This window comes from Miniopterus natalensis, unplaced genomic scaffold (assembly GCF_054644295.1).
Source record: "Miniopterus natalensis isolate mMinNat1 unplaced genomic scaffold, mMinNat1.hap1 Scaffold_225, whole genome shotgun sequence".
Taxonomy (NCBI): Eukaryota; Metazoa; Chordata; class Mammalia; order Chiroptera; family Miniopteridae; genus Miniopterus; species Miniopterus natalensis.
The window spans coordinates 47,501-55,205 of NW_028269948.1; positions in this window are offsets into that span (position 1 = coordinate 47,501).

Consider the following 7,705-nt stretch of genomic DNA (forward strand, 5'->3'; position numbering starts at 1 on the left):
TATATCTTGATTGATTTCAGAGAGACGAAAGGCGAGGGAGGGAGGGAGGGAGGGAGGGAGGGAGGGAGGGAGGGAGGGAGAGAGATAGAGACATCGATGAGGAGAGAGTCATGGGCCCGCTGCCTAGCCCGCAACCCGGGCATGTGCCCTGACCGGGAATCGAACCCCGACCTCCTGGGTTCCAGATCGCTGCTCCACCGCTGAGCCCCGCCCGCCCGGCCGGTTGACCTAAGACTTGGGCCCTGGACCCGAGCCCCTCAGCCGCGCCCCGCCCGCGGCCTCGCGCCCCTTCATCCCCACCCCCACCCCGTGATTCTCTAACGGTGGAGGGAGGGAGCTTTCCAGGCTTGGCCAACGGAGGGGGCTCTTTGCGCCCCGGACAGACCGGGGCCGGCCAGCTCCTCCAACACCCTCCCTTCCCGTGGTTCGCGGGGCTGCGGCCTCAGTAAGGGTGGGGCAGTCGAAGAAGCCCGAGGCGAGGTCGGAGGCTCTGACTTTACCCGACAGCTTTCTGCATTTGAAAGGAGCTATTTACTGAGTGAGGCCGGTCACAGTGAATCGCCCGGTCCTCCCCGCCCCCACGACACCACCGCCACCTTGCCGGTTCCCCGCCCACCCACGGGCCCCTCCGGCTGGGGAACCGCAGGGTAGGGGTTTCATCCTCGGTCCTGAACCGGGGCCTCTGGGCCGCAGGAAAATCAATCGGGCAGGGCGAGAGCCGGGTGGCTGGCTATCTCAGGCCAAGCGGCCGAGGCGGCGAGGTGTTTGTGGAGGACAAGAGATGTGCTCTGGGACCGCCCTCCCCTCTGCCTCTCTGGTTGAGAAGTAGGCCCGGGGAGACGGCGGTGGGGCGGAGGGGAGCGGAGGGGACTCGGACCATGGGACTAGAGAGTCCCCGCCGGCCTGCCTGCCCGCTTGCCTCCCCTGGCGCCGGCTGGGCGCTCCTCGCTCCTGTCACTCAGTTCGATCTGGAAACCTCTCTCCTCACTACTGAGGTGTGTCCACGTGAGAAACATGCCTATGCACAGAGCGTTGCGGTGACTTGCCTTGAGCAGCGCCCCCCCACACACCCCCCACACACCCCCCACCCCCCACCCCCGGTCGCCCACTGCCGCCTGGAAGCGGAATCCCAAAAGGTTCAGATCCTGCTCCGGAGAGGAGCAGTTTGGCCCCTTATTTCATAGGTGACGATGAACACAGGAGACACACCTGTCCCCTCAGTGGATGTTGCTTGCCTTGGGCCCTGGCCACACGAGGGTTTCTCTGGCCTTGGGAGGGCTGCACGCCCCTCCTTTCTGCTCTGATGCGGACTCCTCTGGGGAACAAGGGGTGCGTGTTCCCAGAGCCCAGAGCCAGTCGAACAGCATTGGGTGTGGGGAGCCGCTGTGGCCCCAGGCACAGAGGAGCTGCCTCGGTGAGCTGCTGATGTGCGTGTAGGACGCGGCCCCTCTCTGTTCCCGGCTTGAGCCCAGAGCCCAGTCCACAGCATTGGGGAATCATCGACCTGTGGGCCCTGAAGGGGAAGCGTTTCTAGGAGATGGGGGTCCCGTCACCTCCGCGCATCGAGGGTTGGATGAGTTTCCAAACCATCCCGCCGAGGGGGACGTTAGCATCGAAGCCCTCCCTTTGAGAGCTGAGGTCCTCTTCAAGTCCATGTTCTCCGCTCTCGAAGCGTCCACGCCTGTGGCCTGTGCCGTGTGCCCCTTCACCCACGTCCTGGTAGGATAAGTAGAGGGAATGATGCAGATGAAGCAGGTGTCGCGCCCCCCCCCCAAAAAAAAAAAAAAAAGAAGGAAAAAGATCAGTAATAGCAGATTCACACATTGGAGGGTACTTGACCAGAAAGTTAAGAGCCATGATCCGTTTTGCTACCTGAGGCGATCACTTGGCTCATCTTTCTCCACCTGAGACTTTCAGAAGCTGCTCTGGTCCCTGTAGCCGCGATGCTGGGAGGATGGCACGTTAGAAGCTGGAATGCCGTCTGGGGATCGTGTTTGCTGCCTCAAAGTTTTACATGCTTTCCTTTTCTTTTATTTATTTATTTTTTTACTATATCTCTTGATTTCAGAGACAAGAAGGGAGCAGGGAGGGTGGGGAGAGAGAGAGAGAGAGAGAGAGAGAGAGAGAGAGAGAGAGAGAGAGAGAGAGAGAGAGAGAGAAAGAGGAGGGGGGCATCTTAAGACTTGGGGGATGGGGTGGGGTGGGCTGGGAGGAAGTGTTACAGAAATAGATGTGTGTATTAGACTTGAAATAAGGAACTCCATTTTGTGTGACCGACTGTCACTGGGATGCCTGCGTGTGATGATAAGATGAACACTTTGTAGCCCGGGGCTCCCGCGCCCGTAGCTCTGCGTGTTTAGCGGGAGCACCCCGCCAGCGGTTACTCTGTGGGGATTCATCTCGTGCTCTGTGAATAGTGTACGGTTTCCAGGGACGGCTGTATTGAAATGTAATTCACGGACCGTGGAGCCCGTTCCTCCGAGTGGACAGCTCAGAGGACTGCGGTATAGTCCCGGCCTCGTGCATCTGCCGCTGCCACCTCCTTTCGGGACAGTTCTGTCACCTCAGAAAGAAGCCCCGTGCCCACCGACAGTTGCTCCCCGATGGTCGCCTCCCGTCCCAGCCCTGCAACCGCGGATCCGCTTTCTGTCCCCGTGCACTTGGCGAGTCTGCCTGTTTCGTGGAAATACGGTCGTACGCTAGTCAGCCTTTGGTTTCTGGTTCTTTCGCTTAACGTGTTCCTGGGTTCATCCGTGTTGTGACCGATGTGACATTTAGAGTGTGTTATCTTGAATGAATGACGAGAAAATCTAAAACTGAAATTTGATTTACATTTCCTGTAAAGAAAAAGAAAAAAATATCCCGGATTAGGAATTTGTTCCGCCTACACCTAAAAGCCATAGAAATGTGCCTTATAAAATCTTAACCAACAATCCTAAAGATGGCTCCTTATCCCCACGGGAAATGATCGCACGCGGCGGAGCCTCGCTATATTGGACTGTCCGTAATAAGGGACATGGACAGCAGGCCGAGATAGGCGGTTCTCAAGCCCTGGCTCGAGGCCTACGCTTATCATCGTCCATTGGCGCGCTTCTATCAGCCATACCTTCTTTCTTTCTCTTACAGATCCTTATAGTCTTGATCTCAAAAGATGTGTTTAGGGACCGTTGGGAAACGGGTTACTTTCCTTCTTACTCTTATTCTGCTCCTCACCATGGCGACGGGCACCCTGACTCTGACGCGGTGCCGACGGAGGACATACGCCCCACTCGTCGCGTGCTCTGATGATACCGAACATCGTTGAGGAAGTCTTCGTGATATCGTTTCCAACCTCACTACCCCCACATCTTGGTCCTAGAATCACACCGTCTGTATCCTGACAGGTCTATCCTGGAGCGATGGGAGCTCGACATAACCGAATCCCTTCAAATCGTCTAAAGGAAGTAGAGTTGCCCCATCGCCTGATACTGTGCCACTTGTGAATCCTACTCCTCCTCCAGCGCCAGAGCTTGCTGATTTGGTGGCTTTACCACAACCTCCTACTCGTACCCCTTCGGCACCGACCGCGACCCAGCCTTGACAACCTTCTGCTCCTCTTTACCCACTTTCACACCCGAACCCACCGCCACGACGGAGACGTTGCCGCAGATTCTATCCCGATCTTATCAACCCTTCGTGGTACGCTAGGTTTGCTTGATTAGATGCGACGGCTTACCCACAACCTATTTGTTCTGCTTTCTCGGGTGGAGCGATGGGAATCGCTCAAGGAACCCTGGATGGTGTTCAAAGCCTTTCTGAATATGGACCGGGTCAGGCTGCAACGGATTGGATTTCTAGACCGAAAGGTTCTAGAACGATAGCCCGACGAGCAATGGATGCAGAAGATAGAGATCCACCTCAGAGACTCCCCTTGTCCACACCAACAGAATTTCTTACTCAACTTTGTTTAGGGAGCCTGGGAGCTCCCGAATCAACCCCAGAACGGCACTTCCGCCCGGCCACGACCCCACGAGAAAACACGCGTTTCACAACAACTTCGCTTACGATGACCGCCCTTTCCCCAACGTTTTCGTTCTCGCGTCGGGAAACTCCTACCACGCGACGCAGCCTCCTTTGCGATGGCGTCTCTCTCCCTGACCGTATCTATAGCTAAGTCTATGAAGGTCAACAGGCTGACACGTGACTTAAATGTCTTCGTGTCAGAAACGGCCACGGACCAGGCAAAAATGATGAGGTTAGTCTCATCGTCCTTCGATTCGGTGAACGCGCTGGCCCGCGCGGACTCAACGACAAGTCGGATGATGATCTGAAGCGACGAAACAACAGGATGAGGCTGTCCGAAAGCTTCACGTGGACCCAGGGGACCTCGATATTCCATTCCAAATGGATCCGCTCAAATGCCGATGCATCACGATTCAAGACCGTTTGACTCAGGCCCGCAGAGACACGCTTCGTCGAATGCAGCGAGGTTCCGGATTTCATCCCTCGTGGAGCGACGCTACTGCGAGAGTTGACTTCTCTGAACCTGTTGCTTGTGCCGTGGCAGACTGCGAACTATCTATTCTCACGGCTATCGGCGGAGAAGATCTCCTAGCCCACTCCGCTGCGGACATCCCTACCGAGATAGGGGAAGATCATGTCTTACCTGTAGGTGATCTTTTGTTCGTGGACCCCTGCTTCTTCCAGAGATCAGATCTTCTCGAATCCTCACCCGCTGTCTCTGTTGCTCATCATGCGCTTGATGCAGACTCTTTTCCCGTTCCTTGACTCCCACATCAGCCTAGACCCGCTTTCTGCTCTTTAGGAAGACATCTGTTTCTCTAACGTTTCCTACTTTGACCCTAAGACCTTCTCGGATGTCAACGTTCGAGGCGTGAATCGTGACTCCCTCCTTACGAATGCTAGGAACGTTTCTATAAGTCGCGTCACACGTGATACTACTTAGACAGAACCTTCAACTGTCTTTTGGCATCCTTCTATGCCCCTTGTCCCTACCCTTACTACCAAGCGTCCTACCGCCCCGCCTACCCTTAACGAATCTTTTACTAGGCGAGCACAGCTTGAGGGTCTCACCGAGAAGACGCTTCAACAACTCAAGAAGCCGATAGACGAACTACATCGCATCACATCGTCTACGGACCGAATGCTGGAACCATCGCGACCGAGGAGGCCGTCGGGAAGCGACACACCGCCCGCCGTCTCGGAGGTACCCTCCTCTCGCTTTGGAGGATCGTACCTTGCGCTCCCAACTGGAACGCGAGGAACCCCGTGACCCTCATTCAACATGCACTTTCTTCTGTACAAAACGCTTGGACCCTGGTTAAGGAAATGGCTCTCGGTTTGGCTGGTTTCTTTTTGCTTTGTCTCTTTCTTAAGATGAGTTCTACTCTTCTTCCCCGGAAGGAGAAACCTTTTTAGTCTGATTCCCTTGGACTAAATCCGCGGGACTCGCCGGGTGGACTGCTCTAGAAATACAGGTGTGAAGATAAGTTGGATGCGTGTATTAGACTTGAAATAAGGAACTCCATTTTCTGTGACCGAGTGTCACTAGGATGCCCGCGTGCCACGATAAGAGGAACACTTTGTAGCCCCGGCCTCCGACCGGGCCCCCGCGCTCTGTAGGACCCCGATAAGACACACTGAAGACGCACCACACCCTTCAACTCGACTGTTAAAAGCAGGAGCTTTTCGGCCACATCCTTGGACGCTTGTCTGCCCTCTCCACAGACTTCGTCTCCAGCTCCGGGAAAGCTGACCCTTGCCTCGCTCGGCCCTGCGTCTCTCCGCGAGAGCTTCCGGACGACCGCAGTGAGTGACCGACGCCGTCGCGGCCGCATCCCCAAACCTCGTGTGTGTGAGTGTGTGTGTGTGTGTGTGTGTGTGTGTGTGTGTGTGTGTGTGTGTCTTTCGGAGGATCCTCCGGGTGGCCCTGCCGGTGCCGAGAACCATCGGGAGCTGGTCAATAAACCCTGTGTGCTTTGCTTTATGTGCGTCTCTGTCTCCCTTCTTGAACTTGAGTCATTGGCTCGGTCTCATTGAACCAAAGCGCCTCTCGCCCCTCACGGCGGTATATCCACGTATCGGGAGTTAGACCACCTGCGTATACGTCTCCAGAGAAACTGGGACGGGAAGAAAAGCAGGAGGGGTGGGAAGGGAAGAACAGAGATACTCCTTTATGATTTGGACGTCGGAAGTTGGGGCCATCCGTTTGAGCATTTAAAAAAAAAAAAAAAAAAAAAAAAGCACGCGAAAACAGGCAAAGCATTTTATAAAGATGAAGAGCATCGACTCTTCGCCGGCATCGCGTGGAACTGTTTGGAGTCCTAAACTGACAAGTGGCTCACACTGATTTCACCTAACCAAAGAGTTACCCGGGAGAGGGTTTCTGATTTTGAACTTCCTTTTCTGGTGGAGGACAAATCCTGAGGGGGGGGGGGGGGGGGGGGCTGTTTACTTGAGCAAAATACGTTTGATTTTGGTTCCATACACTGAAGAGCCCTTCTTTAAAATCCTCATCATTTTTTCGAGGTCCACTCCACATTCGTCGTCTGGGAAAACCTGAAAGCTGGAAAATGCCGCTTGTTTCATGCGGGTGATTGGAAGTGGAGGTGGAATCTTTTGGAGGGACGGAGCTGCGGAGACATAGAAGCGCTAAGATAGCTGTCACGTGGAATATTTTATTTTTTATTTTTTAAAATAGATCGTGGTTGATTTCAGAGAGAGGAAAGGAGAGGGAGAGAGCGAGATAGAGACATCGCTGATGAGAGAGTCACGGACCCGCTGCCTAGCCCGCAACCCGGGCGTGTGCCCTGACCGAGAATCGAACCCTGATCGCCCGGATCCTAGGTCGACACTCAACCGCTGAGCCACGCCCGGCCGGGCACATGGAATATTTTAAAAGAAAGACAAGCACCGAAGAGCGAGCCGAGCCATGGCGTGGTGGTTTAGGTCTGTGCAACAGAGACGGAAGGAGGCCTGGTCGCCTTAGACCTTGTCTCTCGCGTGGACTACGTTCCCACCGCCTAGCCTATCCGTCTCGTGGGCGAAAGGGAACGAACCCTGACCCTTCACCCTGGGAGGCTCCTTGGCATGTTCCGGGATGACCGAGAAGCCTCCCTTTTTTCTTTGTTTCGGCATTTTTCTCTGGAGCGCGTTTGGAAAGATTTTGCAAGAGTCTCTTGGCGGCGCTCCAATGAGCGCCATGTTTCCTTCTTTTTATTCATTTATTTAATTTTTGCCTCATAGGTCACCGATGTCCCTTTCTCTCCCCGATGACCCACTCGGCCCCACCCCACTCCCGCGCCACGGTCCGTGTCCTTGGGTGGGTTGTGCCGACAGGCATATCAATGCTTTGGTTCCTCTCCCCCCCCCCCCATCACCCTCCAACCCTTGGCTCCTTCTTTTTAAAATGGAATCTTTTTTTTTTTGGAATATATCTTCATTGATTTCAGAGAGAGGAAAGGAGAGGGAGGGAGAGAGGGATAGAGACATCGATGAGGAGAGAGTCATGGGCCCGCTGCCTAGCCCGCAACCCGGGCATGTGCCCTGACCGGGAATCGAACCCCGATCTCCTGGGTTCCAGATCGCTCGCTGCTCCACCGCTGAGCCCCGCCCGCCCGGCCGGTTGACCTAAGACTTGGGCCCTCGACTTGGGCCTCTCAGCCGCTCCCCGCCTCCCGCCCCTCCCCGCCCGGGGCCTCGCGCC